The following is a 19002-nucleotide window of genomic DNA, read 5'->3' as shown; positions in this document are numbered from 1 at the left end:
TATTCCTATATATTTTATAGAGACATTACACACAGAGGGATCTATTATATATATATAGGAATAGATCCCTCTGTGTGAAATGACTGTACATAATATATAGGAATAGATTCCTCTGTGTGTAATGACTCTATATAATATATAGGAATAGATCCCTCTGTGTGTAATGACTCTATATAATATATAGGAATAGATCCCTCTGTGTGTAATGACTCTATATAATATATAGGAATAGATCCCTCTGTGTATAATCACTATATAATATATAGAAATAGATCCTTCTGCGTGTAATGACTCTATATAGTATATAGTAATAGATCCCTCTGTGTATAATAACTATATAATATATAGAAATAGATCCTTCTGTGTTTAATTACTCTATAATATAGTAATAGGTCCCTCTGTGTGTAATGACTCTATATAATATATAGGAATAGATCCCTCTGTGTATAATCACTATATAATATATAGAAATAGATCCTTCTGTGTGTAATGACTCTATATAGTATACAGTAATAGATCCCTCTGTGTATAATGACTATATAATATATAGAAATAGATCCTTCTGTGTTTAATTACTCTATAATATAGTAATAGGTCCCTCTGTGTGTAATGACTCTATATAATATATAGGAATTGATCCCTCTGTGTGAAATGACTCTACATAATATATAGGAATAGATCCCTCTGTGTGTAGTGACTCTATATAATATAGATCCCTCTGTGTGTAATGACTCTATATAATATATAGGAATAGATCTCTCTGTGTGTAATGACTCTATATATCATATAGGAATAGATCCCTCTGTGTGTAATGACTCTATATAGTATATAGTAATAGATCCCTCTGTGTATAATGACTATATAATATATAGAAATAGATCCTTCTGTGTTTAATTACTCTATAATATAGTAATAGGTCCCTCTGTGTGTAATGACTCTATATAATATATAGGAATAGATCCTTCTGTGTTTAATTACTCTATAATATAGTAATAGATCCCTCTGTGTGTAATGACTCTATATAATATATAGGAATAAATTCTTCTTTGTGTAATTACTCTATAATATAGTAATAGATCCCTCTGTGTGTGATGACTCCATATAATATATAGGAATAGATCCCTCTGTGTGTGATGACTATATAATATAAAAGAATAGATCCCTCTGTGTGTAATGACTCTATATAATATATAGGAATAAAAGTAAAAAAAAAAAAGGATTTGCAGTCTGATAAGTGAAATCTTTATGGATATTTAACATTCTCTTTAAAGGTGTAAAATAATCTCAGACATTTATAATCAATCACAGGACGGAGCCCAAGTTCCAGCCTAGAAATGTGTGTAATAGGTAGAATGTGTCCTGTGCCCGGAGAATATTACTCCAGTGTATTCTTGTATCTTTCTATCACTGATGTCACTAATTACTAATAATCTTATATCTGTAACCTGAGCAGTATTTGCTGATATAGAAGTTACAGGAGTAAATGTGCGACGTATTTCACTCTGCTCCAATAATAACAATGTTATATCACAAAAAGAGAAATAATAATGGCCTCTCGCATTGTAGTAATGTGGCATTGTAATGTCTCTGGATATTAATCTTATTCCTCACAGTTGGGTTTCTTCTAGAGGTAATATCATCTCAGACATTTATACATTATTCACAGGACGGGGGACCCCAAATTCCAGTGCAGATGTTGGTCCCGAGGTCGGACGTATCCTGCACCATGAGAATATGACATTACCTATATATGTTACATGCTTTTCTGCTCTCGTGTTATAATATTCTACCAGATATAATCTTATATCTCTGTAACTGGAAATGTATGCGATAAATGTGAAGCAAAGCTTGTATGAGCAAATATATAAAATGTATCAATATGTTGCAATTATAAAGATTTTACAATGCAAAAATAAAAAAAGTCATCAAATGATGTTGAACTCGGTGTTGTAACCATACAGTGTTAGTCCTCCTTCACAAGTCCGTGCAAAGCAAAAACGTTTTGCATGGTCAATGGTGAAGGTATGTATGTGTGTGTATGTGTGACATCCGGATAGCACACGGACAACATGAGCTGTATATTTACCTGTCTCCGGCGCTGCTGTTACTTCCGGGTCCATGGCGAGTGTAGTGAATATGCATACGCATAATGAGTGGGCCCGGAAGTAACAGCAGAAGCAGGGAAAGCAGCGCTGGGGACAGGTAACTATAAATAAAAAATATTTTTAAGTGATGAGTTTTCTCCGGTACATGTCATACTGATGTGCCGTGGATCACATCAGTGTGCGGTTCGTGTGACACCTATGCGGCCAGCAGAAAAGGGACATGTCGACATGTGGAGCACACGTACATGCATGTTCTCCACATGGACACATGGTCCGAGGAATAACACAGATGTGTGACAAATCCCATTGATTTTAGTGGGTCTGCATGTGTCCGTGCCTCCTGATAACAGCCACCACACATACCGGAGACACAGATGTGTGGAGTAGGCCTTAAGCGGTTTTTACACACTGCGACATCGCTAGCCGATGCTAGCGATGCCGAGCATGATAGCACCCGCCCCCGTCGTACGGCCGTTATGTGGTGCTCGCTGCCGTAGCGAACATTATCGCTACGGCATCGTCACGCGCACTTACCTGCCCTGCAACGTCTCTGTGACCAGCGATCCACCTCCTTTCCAAGGGGGCGGTTCATTCAGCGTCACAGCGACGTCACAGCAGCGTCACTGAACCGCCACCCAATAGAAAACAAGGGGCGGAGATGAGCAACAGGGTCATGCCGCCCACCTCCTTCCTTCCTCATTTTCCAGTGGAGGCAGGTAAGGAGATGTTTGTCGCTCCTGTGGTGTCACACACAGCGATGCGTGCTGCTACAGGAACGACAAACAACATCGTACCTGTGGCTGCAGCGATATTATGGAAATGAGCGACGTGACAACAAGCAACGATTTTTGACGTTTTTGTGCTTGTTGATCGTCGCTCATTTGCGTTACACGCTGCGATGTCGATAATGGCTCTGGATGTGCGTCACTAACGATGTGACCCTGACGATATCTCGTTGCCGATGTCGCAACGTGTAAAGCCCGCTTTAGGCCTTTTTCACACATCAGTTTTTTGCATCAGTGTTTTATCAGTATTTGGATGCCAAAATCAGGAGTGTCTCCAAGGCCTCTTTCACACGCACGTGCCTCCGGTACGTGTTTGGCAGTTTTCTCACGTACCGGAGACATGTACACACGTAGACCTAGGTATTCTCATGGTTTTGGACACATGTAGGTATTTGCGCACAGAACGTGTGCCCGTTCCCTACTTCCATGGGTTTCTCACGCCGACATGCCCGTTTTCTCTCCGGCATCACGGGTGTCACATGGAACGCAAACGTGTCACACGTAACACATACAGACCACACGGATGTGTTCCGTGTGACACACACCGGAGAGAAGACATGTGTCTATGTGAAAAAAAAACCAAACTTTACTCACCTTCTCCAGCCCTGCTGTCTCTGCTCCTGCTGTCACTTGCTGCCCACTGCCGCTCTTTATGCTATTTGAATATTCACTTCACTGCGGCTGGAAGCAGCAGCAGCAGGGAGTCTGCAGGACTGGAGACTGAAGTTCAGCACCACGGACAGCGATGCCAGGGACAGATGAGTAGAAAGTTTCCGTTCTCCGTTTGTTATCACGGATAACACACGGAGAACACACATAGCCCATAAACACAACTCACGGAGGGCAAAACGCATCTTTGACAAGTCCGTGAAAAACGTGCGTGGTTTTTCACGAACATGTGAAAGAGGCCCAAAACACAGAAAAGGTGTCAGTCTTTCAATTAAGCCTAAGCCACACGGCGAGAGAAACGGTGCGAGTGGAATGCAATAAAACATTGCATTCTACTCGGACCAATATTAGCACATAAGCGATTATTTTTTCAGCCCCAATCGGACGGAGAAAACAATCGCAGCATGCTGCGGGTGCAATGCAAGTCTCTTTTCTCTCACATCTATGGGGCGAGAGAAAAATCACTCTGCACTCTGGCAATAGCCTGCTACAGAGGAGAGAGAGAGATAAATCCCTCCCTCCCCTACACAGCGCCGCTCCTCCGCAGCGCTGACTCGCCCCTCCTGAGTGCCGGCCCGCCCGCGGCAGCTGAGGTCCGCTCGCACAGTCGGGCCTCAGTCGTAGGGACACTCGCATGACACTTGGCTCTGCTGTACTGCCAGCGTGAGCCTAGTGTCATGCGAGGGGATTGCAGTAATCCCCGTGTGGCCCCAGCCTTAAAATTCTTCTCTGTAAGTTCCTCTCCTGGTTTGAAATATCCAAAAAACTGTTCCGCACATCCAACAAATGTGAATAGGTGCTCAATGAAAAAACATAGTAACTATAAAATGCATACAGCTGCACACTAAAAATCCAAAAATGGACAAGGCAAAATATGGCACTGCATTACTGCAAAAGAGAGATATTTAGTTTATGTATTGACCAATTAAGTTAGGTTCCCGTATTACAGAGATATACCTTGCCGTTGGTTCCGGGCTTACATGCATTGGCCAATTCACTTTGTGTCCATTCCATTTACATCTCGCAGCTATTTTATCACATTAAAGGGAACATGTCATCAGTAGAGTTGAGCGCGGTTCGTGGTTCGTGGTTCTCCAGTTCGCGGCTCGAGTGATTTTGGGGCATGTTCTAGATCGAACTAGAACTCGAGCTTTTTGCAAAAGCTCGGTAGTTCTAGAAACGTTCGAGAACGGTTCTAGCAGCCAAAAAACAGCTAAATCATAGCTTGGTTTCTGCTGTAATAGTGTAAGTCACTCTGTGAATCAAACTATTATCACATTTCAGTGTATAGTGTGCGTGAACAGCGCCTTCAGATCACTGCTGTTTCTATAATGGCGATCGCCATTTTTTTTTTTTTTTTTTCTTGTCTTCCTTCCCTAAGTGCGCGCGTCTTGTGGGGCGGGCCAGCATGTCAGCCAATCCCAGACACACACACAGCTAAGTGGACTTTGAGCCAGAGAAGCAACGGCATGTGTGATAGGATCTGCATGTCACATGTCCCTGCATTATAAAACCGGACATTTTCTTCACGGACGCCATTATCTGCCTTCTGCGTCTTTGGTGTCAGACATCACTGTCGCAGCTCCGTCTTCCTGAGTCCTATAGCCGATACAGCTGTATGCGCTGCATACACAGCGTTAGACAGCTTAGGGAGAGCACTTTATAGCAGTCCTTTTAAGGGCTCCAACCGGCAGGGTCAGAGAGCCATAGGTGACAGGTCCTGCAAACAGCAACAGCGTCTGTGTAGCCCAGGTCAGGGATTTCCTACCTGCATTTCACCATTAGGAGGGAATAGAAAGGCAGGCTTCCATTCCTCTACCCAGAGCACCACAATCCTGCCACTGTACCCTCTTGTCCTCTGCACACTCCAACTGATAACTAAGCCATTATACTAGCAAACACTCAGTGTACCTAGTGGCATCCTATACGTGGCTATTGGACTTTGCTATAGTCCCACTAGTGCAAAGACATTTGCAGAGCGCGTCTGCCTGCATTGCACACTACAACTCATTCTAAACAAGCCATTATACTAGCAAACACTCAGTGTACCTAGTGGCATCCTATACGTGGCTATTGGACTTTGCTATAGTCCCACTAGTGCAAAGACATTTGCAGAGCGCGTCTGCCTGCATTGCACACTACAACTCATTCTAACCAAGCCATTATACTAGCAAACACTCAGTGTACCTAGTGGCATCCTATACGTGGCTATTGGACTTTGCTATAGTCCCACTAGTGCAAAGACATTTGCAGAGCGCGTCTGCCTGCATTGCACACTCCAACTCATTAAAACCAAGCCATTATACTAGCAAACACTCAGTGTACCTAGTGGCATCCTATACGTGGCTATTGGACTTTGCTATAGTCCCACTAGTGCAAAGACATTTGCATAGCGCGTCTGCCGGCATTGCACACTCAAACTCATTTTAACTAAGCCATTATACTAGCAAACACTCAGTGTACCTAGTGGCATCCTATACGTGGCTATTGGACTTTGCTATAGTCCCACTAGTGCAAAGACATTAGCAGAGCACATCTGCCTGCATTGCACACTACAACTCATTCTAACCAAGCCATTAGACTAGCAAACACTCAGTGTACCTAGTGGCATCCTATACGTGGCTATTGGACTTTGCTATAGTCCCACTAGTGCAAAGACATTTGCATAGCGCGTCTGCCTGCATTGCACACTCAAACTCATTTTAACTAAGCCATTATACTAGCAAACACTCAGTGTACCTAGTGGCATCCTATACGTGGCTATTGGACTTTGCTATAGTCCCACTAGTGCAAAGACATTAGCAGAGCACATCTGCCTGCATTGCACACTACAACTCATTCTAACCAAGCCATTATACTAGCAAACACTCAGTGTACCTAGTGGCATCCTATACGTGGCTATTGGACTTTGCTATAGTCCCACTAGTGCAAAGACATTTGCAGAGCGCGTCTGCCTGCATTGCACACTCCAACTCATTAAAACCAAGCCATTATACTAGCAAACACTCAGTGTACCTAGTGGCATCCTATACGTGGCTATTGGACTTTGCTATAGTCCCACTAGTGCAAAGACATTTGCATAGCGCGTCTGCCTGCATTGCACACTCAAACTCATTTTAACTAAGCCATTATACTAGCAAACACTCACTGTACCTAGTTGTATCCTAAACGTGGCTATTGTACTTTTGTCAATTCACAGTATTGGAACGTTATTTGCAGCACGTCTGCCTGCATTGCACACTCAAACTTTTTTAAACTCAGCCATTTATAGTAGCAAACACTCAGTGTACCTAGTTGTATCCTAAACGTGGCTATTGTACTTTTGTCAATTCACAGTATTGGAACGTTATTTGCAGCACGTCTGCCTGCATTGCACACTCAAACTTTTTTAAACTCAGCCATTTATAGTAGCAAACACTCAGTGTACCTAGTTGTATCCTAAACGTGGCTATTGTACTTTTGTCAATTCACAGTATTGGAACGTTATTTGCAGCACGTCTGCCTGCATTGCACACTCAAACTTTTTTAAACTCAGCCATTTATAGTAGCAAACACTCAGTGTACCTAGTTGTATCCTAAACGTGGCTATTGTACTTTTGTCTATTCACAGTATTGGAACGTTATTTGCAGCACGTCTGCCTGCATTGCACACTCTAACTTTTTTAAACTCAGCCATTATACTAGCAAACACTCACTGTACCTAGTTGTATCCTAAACGTGGCTATTGTACTTTTGTCAATTCACAGTATTGGAACGTTATTTGCAGCACGTCTGCCTGCATTGCACACTCAAACTTTTTTAAACTCAGCCATTATACTAGCAAACACTCACTGTACCTAGTTGTATCCTAAACGTGGCTATTGTACTTTTGTCAATTCACAGTATTGGAACGTTATTTGCAGCACGTCTGCCTGCATTGCACACTCAAACTTTTTTAAACTCAGCCATTTATAGTAGCAAACACTCAGTGTACCTAGTTGTATCCTAAACGTGGCTATTGTACTTTTGTCAATTCACAGTATTGGAACGTTATTTGCAGCACGTCTGCCTGCATTGCACACTCAAACTTTTTTAAACTCAGCCATTTATAGTAGCAAACACTCAGTGTACCTAGTTGTATCCTAAACGTGGCTATTGTACTTTTGTCAATTCACAGTATTGGAACGTTATTTGCAGCACGTCTGCCTGCATTGCACACTCAAACTTTTTTAAACTCAGCCATTTATAGTAGCAAACACTCAGTGTACCTAGTTGTATCCTAAACGTGGCTATTGTACTTTTGTCTATTCACAGTATTGGAACGTTATTTGCAGCACGTCTGCCTGCATTGCACACTCTAACTTTTTTAAACTCAGCCATTATACTAGCAAACACTCACTGTACCTAGTTGTATCCTAAACGTGGCTATTGTACTTTTGTCAATTCACAGTATTGGAACGTTATTTGCAGCACGTCTGCCTGCATTGCACACTCAAACTTTTTTAAACTCAGCCATTATACTAGCAAACACTCACTGTACCTAGTTGTATCCTAAACGTGGCTATTGTACTTTTGTCAATTCACAGTATTGGAACGTTATTTGCAGCACGTCTGCCTGCATTGCACACTCAAACTTTTTTAAACTCAGCCATTTATAGTAGCAAACACTCAGTGTACCTAGTTGTATCCTAAACGTGGCTATTGTACTTTTGTCAATTCACAGTATTGGAACGTTATTTGCAGCACGTCTGCCTGCATTGCACACTCAAACTTTTTTAAACTCAGCCATTTATAGTAGCAAACACTCAGTGTACCTAGTTGTATCCTAAACGTGGCTATTGTACTTTTGTCTATTCACAGTATTGGAACGATATTTGCAGCACGTCTGCCTGCATTGCACACTCTAACTTTTTTAAACTCAGCCATTTATAGTAGCAAACACTCAGTGTACCTAGTTGTATCCTAAACGTGGCTATTGTACTTTTGTCAATTCACAGTATTGGAACGTTATTTGCAGCACGTCTGCCTGCATTGCACACTCAAACTTTTTTAAACTCAGCCATTTATAGTAGCAAACACTCAGTGTACCTAGTTGTATCCTAAACGTGGCTATTGTACTTTTGTCAATTCACAGTATTGGAACGTTATTTGCAGCACGTCTGCCTGCATTGCACACTCAAACTTTTTTAAACTCAGCCATTTATAGTAGCAAACACTCAGTGTACCTAGTTGTATCCTAAACGTGGCTATTGTACTTTTGTCAATTCACAGTATTGGAACGTTATTTGCAGCACGTCTGCCTGCATTGCACACTCAAACTTTTTTAAACTCAGCCATTTATAGTAGCAAACACTCAGTGTACCTAGTTGTATCCTAAACGTGGCTATTGTACTTTTGTCAATTCACAGTATTGGAACGTTATTTGCAGCACGTCTGCCTGCATTGCACACTCAAACTTTTTTAAACTCAGCCATTTATAGTAGCAAACACTCAGTGTACCTAGTTGTATCCTAAACGTGGCTATTGTACTTTTGTCAATTCACAGTATTGGAACGTTATTTGCAGCACGTCTGCCTGCATTGCACACTCAAACTTTTTTAAACTCAGCCATTTATAGTAGCAAACACTCAGTGTACCTAGTTGTATCCTAAACGTGGCTATTGTACTTTTGTCTATTCACACTACTGCAAATCTATGTGCAGCACCTCTGCATGACAACCTCGTGCTCTGTTTTTAATAAGCTATAATGATAGCACAAATACTGCCATTTTGTGGCATCATAGAACTGGCTGTTGTATTCCATTAGTGCCCCACTGGTGACAAGCTATTTCTAGCACCTCTACATCACACCCTCATGCACATTTAGCTACGCTAATGTTATAGCAAACTCATGGAATTCATTGCTGCATTTCATAATTCGGAGGGATAGAAAGTCAGGCTTCCTTTAGCTTTTCCTTCTGTTCATAGACAGCATCTCCAAGACAAATTTCCCCTCCACGTCTAAGTGTGGAGAGGCAGCTAGTGCGCATGCGTGTGCCGATGTACCCCAGCTGCAGCATAATTACAGTGTTTCGCCTAGTGAGTATGCTCAGCCTGACTGTGCCATTCCTGACGCTAAGTCTTCATTTCGGGATACAGCGCATGCTCCCACACTAAGTGTGAAAAGCCTCTTTGCACAGGTGCTTGCATTCTGTGCCGGGTCTAAGTCCTGTTTTGTGCCTAGACACCATGCTAAAGCTGATAGTCTTTTTTCAGAGACTGTATTTCATGCTACTGAGCATGCTCAGGCACTTCCTGCATCAGAGACTAGGTCCGGTAATGAACTCTTTGGCCCTGGCCCTGATGTGGGGGTCCCATATAGACCACAGGGCATCAGGTGTCCTCCCAAATGGCTTGCAGAGGCCCACACCTATGACTTGTCACCGCATTATTGATGGTCAGACGATGACTGGTGAGGTGTTTGGGTCATGGCAGCCATGAGGTCATCATTGAAGTTGCGTTTCCAAATAGGACGCTAGTTATGCCACTCATGACGTGTCACTCTGCTTTTGTCTCCAGGAGGTGCATTGTGGTTCACCCTGGTTTGGGGCGGACCCAGGTTATAAAAGGGGCTGGAGCCAACAAGGAGGTGCGCAGTCTTCTATTATGCTCCGAAAGAGCACACCTCCATGTGTTGAACCCATTGCGGCTTTAGGCCAGAGGTAGGCAGGGATAGGGTGGTGGATGCAGGCCACCACCACAGTTGGTAACGCAGAACGGTTAAGACCAGCTCCTGTCCTAACAGTCCTGCTTGTGCAGCCCAGTGGCATTAACAGGCCTGCTGCTGCTGATGCGCCTGCTGTCCACAGGTGTGGCCCCTACGCACACGGTCAGCGTACTCAATGGCCCCTGTGTTGTTAACAGGGAGTTCCTGGGCTGGGTGGGCATGTGGACCCTGTGACGCTAACAGGGCTCACAGTCTCCAGATCCGAATGGCGTCTAACTCGGTTCAGGCTACTATTAGTTTCATAGCCACACAGCTCTGTATCCTCCACCAAACCTTCAAGTTGCCAACCTCTCCTTTTCCAACTGGGAGCACGGTGGACACTGACTGCTGAAGGTGATATATACCTTTCTCTTTCTTTTCTTATTAATTTTTGTTATATAGCGGTCACAGATTATATACCACTTTATCCAAATCTGCCAGTCCCACTGTAACAGATGTTGTTTCTTCAGCAAATGTTACAGTTGTTTAACCACCAAATCCACGGACCCAAATTTTTTTCCCCTTTCCAACACACCTGTTCCCCTTTCCAACAGCATCTGTCCTTTTTCAACTCATTTTGGGATATGACCAAAAGTGCAACTGTGCAGGGACACCGTACTCAACGCCATCTCAGCACAGCAGCCATCCCTCGGTCCCTCCGATGTGGACAAGTAAAAGACCATTTCCTCCTATCCATGACAAAGCGTTGAGATTCACTCTGTGCAGCACTGGTGTTTAGTGGAAAAGTAGATCTAAGATTGCGTACCACATTCTGCAGATACTCCTGTATACGTGCGTCTATTTCTATGGCAGGAATTAGTTCGCCAAATTTTGTCTTGTACCGGGGATCTAACAGTGTGGCAACCCAGTATTCAGGATTACTTCAAATTCATACAATCCGAGGGTCATGTAGGTAGTGCAGCAAGAAGGCGCTCATGTGTCTTGTGCATCCAGGAGGACCAAGTCCTTGGTGTGTTGGTGGCAGAGAGGTGAGAATCGTGCATCCTTCCTCTGCCCTCTACCCACAACCTCGCACAACCGAAATGTGAGCAAGCTCTCACTCATCTGCTGAGTCTTCCATGCCCATCGCCAGTTCGTCCTCCATTTCTTCATGGGCTCCTGCACTTTCATCAACACTTTTTGCTGATACTATGCGCCCTTGTTAATCCCTCTCCCTCACCATGACTGCCGCATAGGTGCCGCTGACCATCTGGACCTCGTAGATCTTGTTATCCCTTCCGCATATGACTCCTCCTGTACTTCCTCCCCTTCCTCTTGTCCCAACACCTGACTCCGAATAATAATTACAGTGTGCTCCATCATGTAGATGACCAGAATTGTCACGCTGAGAATGACATTGCCAGTGCTAAACATCTTCGTCGACATTTCAAAACTGTGTAGCAGGGTGCATAGGTCCTTGATCTGACACCACTCCAGCAGCGTGATCGGCACCACCTCTGGATCAACTTATCCCAGGCTATATGTCTTACCGTATTTCAGCAGGGCTCTGCGGTGCTGCCACACACGCTGCAACATGTGCAGATTCCAATTCCTGCGTGTCGGAACATCGCATTTACGGCGTTTAACTGCCAGACCCTAAGACTTCCGGAGTGATGAAAGTTGTTGAGCTGCTGTGTGCGCACGATGGAAGTGAGCACATAGCGAGCGTGCCCGCTGCACAAGGACATGTAGGCCGTGATGGTGTTTTAAAAATTGCTGGAGAATTCGGATCAACACGTGAGCCATAAAAGGCACGTGTGTCACATTGCCCTGAGGATGGCCCGCAGCCAGGTTTGCATCATTGCCGCACACGGCTGTTAAGTCACCAACGGAGTCCGCTCCGTCAATTTGTACTCCGGTCGCCAGGTGACAACGTGTTCCTTTCATGAATAGTGCTGATGATGGGAGAGTAGTCGATGCCAGCGGCGCAGGTGGACGCAGGTTATGCTCACCCACTGGGCTGCATTACCTTGACAGATGCAGAATCTCTGGCTGAATGTAGCTGGTGGGTATCTCACAGATGAAATACCATCATTCAGCTACAACCAATGGGAAGACACCACACCCTTTTTTATGCCCATCCTGTCTGCAGACCACTGCCAGACATAGCTATGAACCTCTGGTTAATTTTACCCCCAGTTCAGTTTTATGATTTTGTGTGCTTGTTACCTGACTACTTTTCCTGCTTGCTGTTTATGTACCTTGTTGGCCGATACGCATTTCACCTCTGCTTGTTTTCTGATTAAGTCCTGGCCGTCCCATTCTGTTCCTGTTCCTCAATTAATGTTTTGACCCTGCCTGACTACTATTCTCTGTAATAGCGGTGTGACTCACATTTCCCATACATTTCAAAGTAAAACTTTGACCGCCTGATGGCATTGAGCTCTGCTGCCAGCATAGTAAGGAGGTGTGTGGTAGTCCTTGTGCGCAGTTGCAAGGAAGGGTGGCCTGACCACACAGGGTTTGCGCAAAGGTAGAGGACCCACACGAGGTTGAAGAGGCAGAAGCAGTGTATTAACTTCTACATACAGAACAAGGATTGAAACAACTCGTGGGGACGGCAAGACTTGTACAGCAGACCCTTCTCCATCTCTCACCATAGTTTGCCAGTGCCCAGTCAGTGACATGTACTGACCCTGTCTATGCTTACTGGTCCAAGTATCTGTGTTGAAATGCACCCTGTCGCACACAGATTTTCTCAAGGAAGTGGTGATGTTGTGTGCGACATGCCGGTGTAGCGCGGGCATGCTTTTCTTGGAGAAGCAGTGGTGATTGGGCATCTGGTACTGGGGCACAGCGACAGACATAAGGTCTGTAAAATCCTGTGTGTCCACTACGCGTAAAGGCAGCATTTCGGTAGCCAACAGCTTACAGAGGGATAGAGTCAACCACTTAGCTTTGTCATGGGTCGCAGTAAGTGGCCTTTTATTTGACCACATCTGAGGGACAGAGATCTGGCTGCTGTCTGTAGACGGTGTTGAGTAGGGTGTCCCTGGAAAAATGCAGGTTTGTGAGAAAAGTGCAGGCGGAGACATGATGTTGGCTTCATCTTGCCTTCAGATCTGTTCATCTTGTATCATTTTTAAAAAACACAGCAAGCAAGGGTTACTCCAAGCGGAGTCTCCCTTTTTTTCCAAAAATTGTGCCCCACACAGACACCTTATCAGTGGCAGCACTTGTGCCCTAGTTGCAAACAGGATGTTTTGATTTGCATCAAGCACATTCCAAATCCACAAGCATTTACTCTCCCCAGGATGACACAGGGGTAGTAAATTCCTTCTGGATCCATGACTTGTTCATTTTGATGAACGTCAGTCTGTCCACATTGTCACTGGACAGACGCGTGCGCTTATCTGTCAGCACACACCCAGCAGCACTGAAGACACGTTCAGAGACAACGCTGGCAGCTGGACACGACAAAATCTTCGAGGCGTAACTGGAGAGCTCTTGACATTTTTCTAGATTTGAAGCACAAAAGGAGCAAGGCTCCATTTGCAAAGTCATTGCATCGATGTTCATTTGGAGATACTCCTGTATCATCCTCTCCATCCGTTGACTATGTGTCAGACTTGTTGTCTCTGGTGGCCTTGCAAAGGAGGGTCTAAAAAAATTATGAAAAGATTCCATAAAATTGCTGTTACCAGCACCAGATACGGTCCTACTGGTACGGGTAGACTGTTGAAGATGACGAGGCCGTCCCATGTTTGTCAAGTTACAACTGGGAGAATCACTCCCTTCACCTGCACGGTTGTTTGGTGGAAAAGCCGAGCTAAGATCGAGTAACAGCTTCTGCTGATACTCCTGCATACGTGCGTCCCTTTCTATGGGTGGAATTATGTCACAAAATTTGGACTTGTCCCGGGGATCTAATAGTGTGGCAAGCCAGTAGTCATCATCACTTCTAATTTTGACAATACGAGGGTCATGTTGGAGGTAGTGCAACAAGAAGGCACTCATGTGTCTTGCGCAGCCATGCGCACCAAGTCCACGCTGTGTTTGTGGCATAGAGGTGCTAACCGTTCTTTCTTCCTCTGTCATCTCCCCCCAACCTCTTTCAACTGAAATTTGACCAAGGTCCCCCTCATCTGCTGAGTCTTCCATGTCCATGGACAGTTCGTCCTCCATATCTTCATGTCCTCCTGCACCTTCCTCAACATGTCGCCTGCTACCATGCGCCCTTGTTGATCCCTGTCCCCCATGGTCCCATGCCTGCCGCGTTGGTGATGATGAACGTCTGGACCTTGGTGATGTTGTTGTGTCTTGCGCATATGAATCCTCCTGTAGTTCCTCCCCTTCCTGTTGTCCCACCCCCTGACTACGAATAGTGTTTAGCGTGTGCTCCAGCATGTAAATGACTGTAATCGTCATGCTGATAATGGCATTGTCAGCGCTAAACATATTCGTCGCCATGTCGAAACTGTGCAGAAGGGTGCATAGGTCCTTGATCTGAGATCACTCCATCAGGGTGATCTGCCCCACTTCTGCATCTCGTTGGCCCAGGCTATACATCATGACGTATTGCACCAGGGCTCGCCGGTGCTGCCACAGTCGCTGTAACATGTGGAGAGTTGAATTCCAGCGTGTCGCCACATCGCATTTCAGGCGATGAACCGGCAGGCCGAAAGACTTCTGGAGCGATGCAAGTCGCTCAGGTGCGGCGGTTGAACGGCGGAAGTGAGCACTGCAGACAGTTTCCGTGCCCTGGTCAGAAGGCCATCTAGGCCGGGATAGTGTGTTAAAAATTGCTGGACAACAAGGTTAAACACGTGAGCCATACAAGGCACGTGTGTCACCTTGCCCAGGCGAAGGGCCGCACCCAGGTTTGCAGCATTGTCGCACACGGCCTTACCAGGCTGCAGGTTGAGTGGAGACAACCATTTATCAAAATCAGTCTCCAGAGCTGCCCACAACTCAGTCGCTGTGTGACTCCTATTTCAAAGACATGTCAAGCTAAAGACCGCCTGATGCCGTTGCGCTCTGCTACCAGCATAGTAATGAGGGGTGCGTGATTCCTTCTGCGCAGTGAGAACGCTGGTGGCCTGACCAGGCAGGCTTGGGGCGGAGGTGGAGGACCCAGATGAGGTGGAGGATGCAGAAGCAGTGGCGGAACTTGGACAGACAGAGGATTGACACACAAGTCGTGGGGACGGCAAGACTTGTGCAGCAGACCCTTCACCATCTATCACCATAGTTACCCAGTGGCCAGTCAGCGACATGTAACGTCCCTGTCCATGCTTACTGGTCCAAGTATCGGTGGTGAAATGCACCCGTTCACACACAGAGTTTCTCAAGGAAGCGGTGATGTTGTGTGCGACATGCTGGTGTAGCGCGGGCACACCTTTCTTAGAGAAGTAGTGGCGACTAGGCATCTGGTACTGGGGCACAGCGACAGACATAAGGTCTCTAAAATCCTGTGTGTCCACTAGGCGGAAAGGCAGCATTTCTGTAGTCAACAGCTTACAGAGGGATAGAGTCAACCTCTTCGCTTTGTCATGGGTCGCAGGAAGTGGCCTTTTATTTGACCACATCTGAGGGACAGAGATCTGGCTGCTGTGTGTAGACGGTGTTGAGTCGGGTGTCCCTGGAAAAATGCAGCTTTGTGAGGAAAGTGCAGGCGGAGACATGATGTTGCCTTCATCCAAAGTTGGTGCTATCGATGTCTGAGAGAGCTGTACACACTCACTTGTTTCCCCTTCCAAACCAACTGACGACCTACCAAGCAAACTGCCTGTTGCGGTTACAGTGGTGGAAGTTGTGGGTGGAAAAACAGGTGTGACAGCTGTCCCCACAGTCCTAGAAGATGACGAGCGCGCGGATGCACTGGAAGGGGCAGGCGGTGGATGGTTCGCTCCGCTAGGCCGCATTGCAGCACGGTGAGCTTCCCATCGGGCCATATGATATTTATTCATGTGACGATTCATGGAAGAAGTTGTCAAACTGCTGAGGTTTTGACCTCTACTAAGAGAACCATGACAAATTTTACAGATCACATAATTTGGGCGATCTTTTTCTATGTCAAAAAAGGACCTGGCTAGGCAAGGCTTAGAGGCCATGCGACCTGTTGATCCACCCCGAATAATGCTCAGAGGCAGAGTGGTGGCTGAGGATGCAGTTGTAGACGTGCTACCAGTGCTCCGACTGTGTCCAGGAAGGCGCCAGGTTACTTCGACGTCGGTTGCATCCTCCTCCACCGCCTCTGTTGACCTCCTCGAGTGTCTGACTGTGGGTTGACAGTAGGTGTGATCTAGAACTTAATCATCAATTGTTGTGTTTGCACTCCCCTACCCCTCAGACCGAGTTTCTTCTTGCCCTGACCGAATATTTAAGTTGTCATCCCAATCGGGTATCTGCGTCTCATCTTCATCAGTATGTTCCTCATTGCCTATAACCACAGTTGTTGGAAAGGCAGCATTTTGGTAGCCAACAGTTTGCATATGATGAAAGTCAACCTCCAAGCCATTTCATGCCCTTCTAAAAGCATGTAAAACACAGCGAGGGGACTCCAACCACAGTCTCCCTCGTTGCCACTAACTGGGCCACACACACCCCACTTGACTGGCATCGGTTGAGCCCCCTTTTGAAAAAGAAAAAGATGCTTTGCATGAAGCACTCTCAAAAATACGCGTGCCTTTCCCGTCCCCTGGCTGACCCAGGGGAAGAAAAGTCCTCTGAGAGCCATGACTTGTTCATCTTGGTTCTTTTAGAGACACAGCGAGGGGACTCCAACCACAGTCTCCCTCGTTGCCACTAACTGGGCCACACACACCCCACTTGACTGGCATCGGTTGAGCACCCTTTTGAAAAAGAAAAAGATGCTTTGCATGAAGCACTCTCAAAAATACGCGTGCCTTTCCCGTCCCCTGGCTGACCCAGGGGAAGAAAAGTCCTCTGAGAGCCATGACTTGTTCATCTTGGTTCTTTTAGAGACACAGCGAGGGGACTCCAACCACAGTCTCCCTCGTTGCCACTAACTGGGCCACACACACCCCACTTGACTGGCATCGGTTGAGCCCCCTTTTGAAAAAGAAAAAGATGCTTTGCATGAAGCACTCTCAAAAATACGCGTGCCTTTCCCGTCCCCTGGCTGACCCAGGGGAAGAAAAGTCCTCTGAGAGCCATGACTTGTTCATCTTGGTTCTTTTAGAGACACAGCGAGGGGACTCCAACCACAGTCTCCCTCGTTGCCACTAACTGGGCCACACACACCCCACTTGACTGGCATCGGTTGAGCACCCTTTTGAAAAAGAAAAAGATGCTTTGCATGAAGCACTCTCAAAAATACGCGTGCCTTTCCCGTCCCCTGGCTGACCCAGGGGAAGAAAAGTCCTCTGAGAGCCATGACTTCTTCATCTTGGTTCTTTTAGAGACACAGCGAGGGGACTCCAACCACAGTCTCCCTCGTTGCCACTAACTGGGCCACACACACCCCACTTGACTGGCATCGGTTGAGCCCCCTTTTGAAAAAGAAAAAGATGCTTTGCATGAAGCACTCTCAAAAATACGCGTGCCTTTCCCGTCCCCTGGCTGACCCAGGGGAAGAAAAGTCCTCTGAGAGCCATGACTTGTTCATCTTGGTTCTTTTAGAGACACAGCGAGGGGACTCCAACCACAGTCTCCCTCGTTGCCACTAACTGGGCCACACACACCCCACTTGACTGGCATCGGTTGAGCCCCCCTTTTGACAAAGAAAAAGATGCTTTGCATGAAGCACTCTCAAAAATACGCGTGCCTTTCCCGTCCCCTGGCTGACCCAGGGGAAGAAAAGTCCTCTGAGAGCCATGACTTGTTCATCTTGGTTCTTTTAGAGACACAGCGAGGGGACTCCAACCACAGTCTCCCTCGTTGCCACTAACTGGGCCACACACACCCCACTTGACTGGCATCGGTTGAGCCCCCCTTTTGACAAAGAAAAAGATGCTTTGCATGAAGCACTCTCAAAAATACGCGTGCCTTTCCCGTCCCCTGGCTGACCCAGGGGAAGAAAAGTCCTCTGAGAGCCATGACTTGTTCATCTTGGTTCTTTTAGAGACACAGCGAGGGGACTCCAACCACAGTCTCCCTCGTTGCCACTAACTGGGCCACACACACCCCACTTGACTGGCATCGGTTGAGCCCCCTTTTGAAAAAGAAAAAGATGCTTTGCATGAAGCACTCTCAAAAATACGCGTGCCTTTCCCGTCCCCTGGCTGACCCAGGGGAAGAAAAGTCCTCTGAGAGCCATGACTTGTTCATCTTGGTTCTTTTAGAGACACAGCGAGGGGACTCCAACCACAGTCTCCCTCGTTGCCACTAACTGGGCCACACACACCCCACTTGACTGGCATCGGTTGAGCCCCCTTTTGAAAAAGAAAAAGATGCTTTGCATGAAGCACTCTCAAAAATACGCGTGCCTTTCCCGTCCCCTGGCTGACCCAGGGGAAGAAAAGTCCTCTGAGAGCCATGACTTGTTCATCTTGGTTCTTTTAGAGACACAGCGAGGGGACTCCAACCACAGTCTCCCTCGTTGCCACTAACTGGGCCACACACACCCCACTTGACTGGCATCGGTTGAGCACCCTTTTGAAAAAGAAAAAGATGCTTTGCATGAAGCACTCTCAAAAATACGCGTGCCTTTCCCGTCCCCTGGCTGACCCAGGGGAAGAAAAGTCCTCTGAGAGCCATGACTTGTTCATCTTGGTTCTTTTAGAGACACAGCGAGGGGACTCCAACCACAGTCTCC

This window comes from Anomaloglossus baeobatrachus, chromosome 11 (assembly GCF_048569485.1).
Source record: "Anomaloglossus baeobatrachus isolate aAnoBae1 chromosome 11, aAnoBae1.hap1, whole genome shotgun sequence".
Taxonomy (NCBI): domain Eukaryota; kingdom Metazoa; phylum Chordata; class Amphibia; order Anura; family Aromobatidae; genus Anomaloglossus; species Anomaloglossus baeobatrachus.
The sequence above is the reverse complement of the archived record's forward strand: the minus strand, read 5'-3'. Positions refer to the sequence as shown.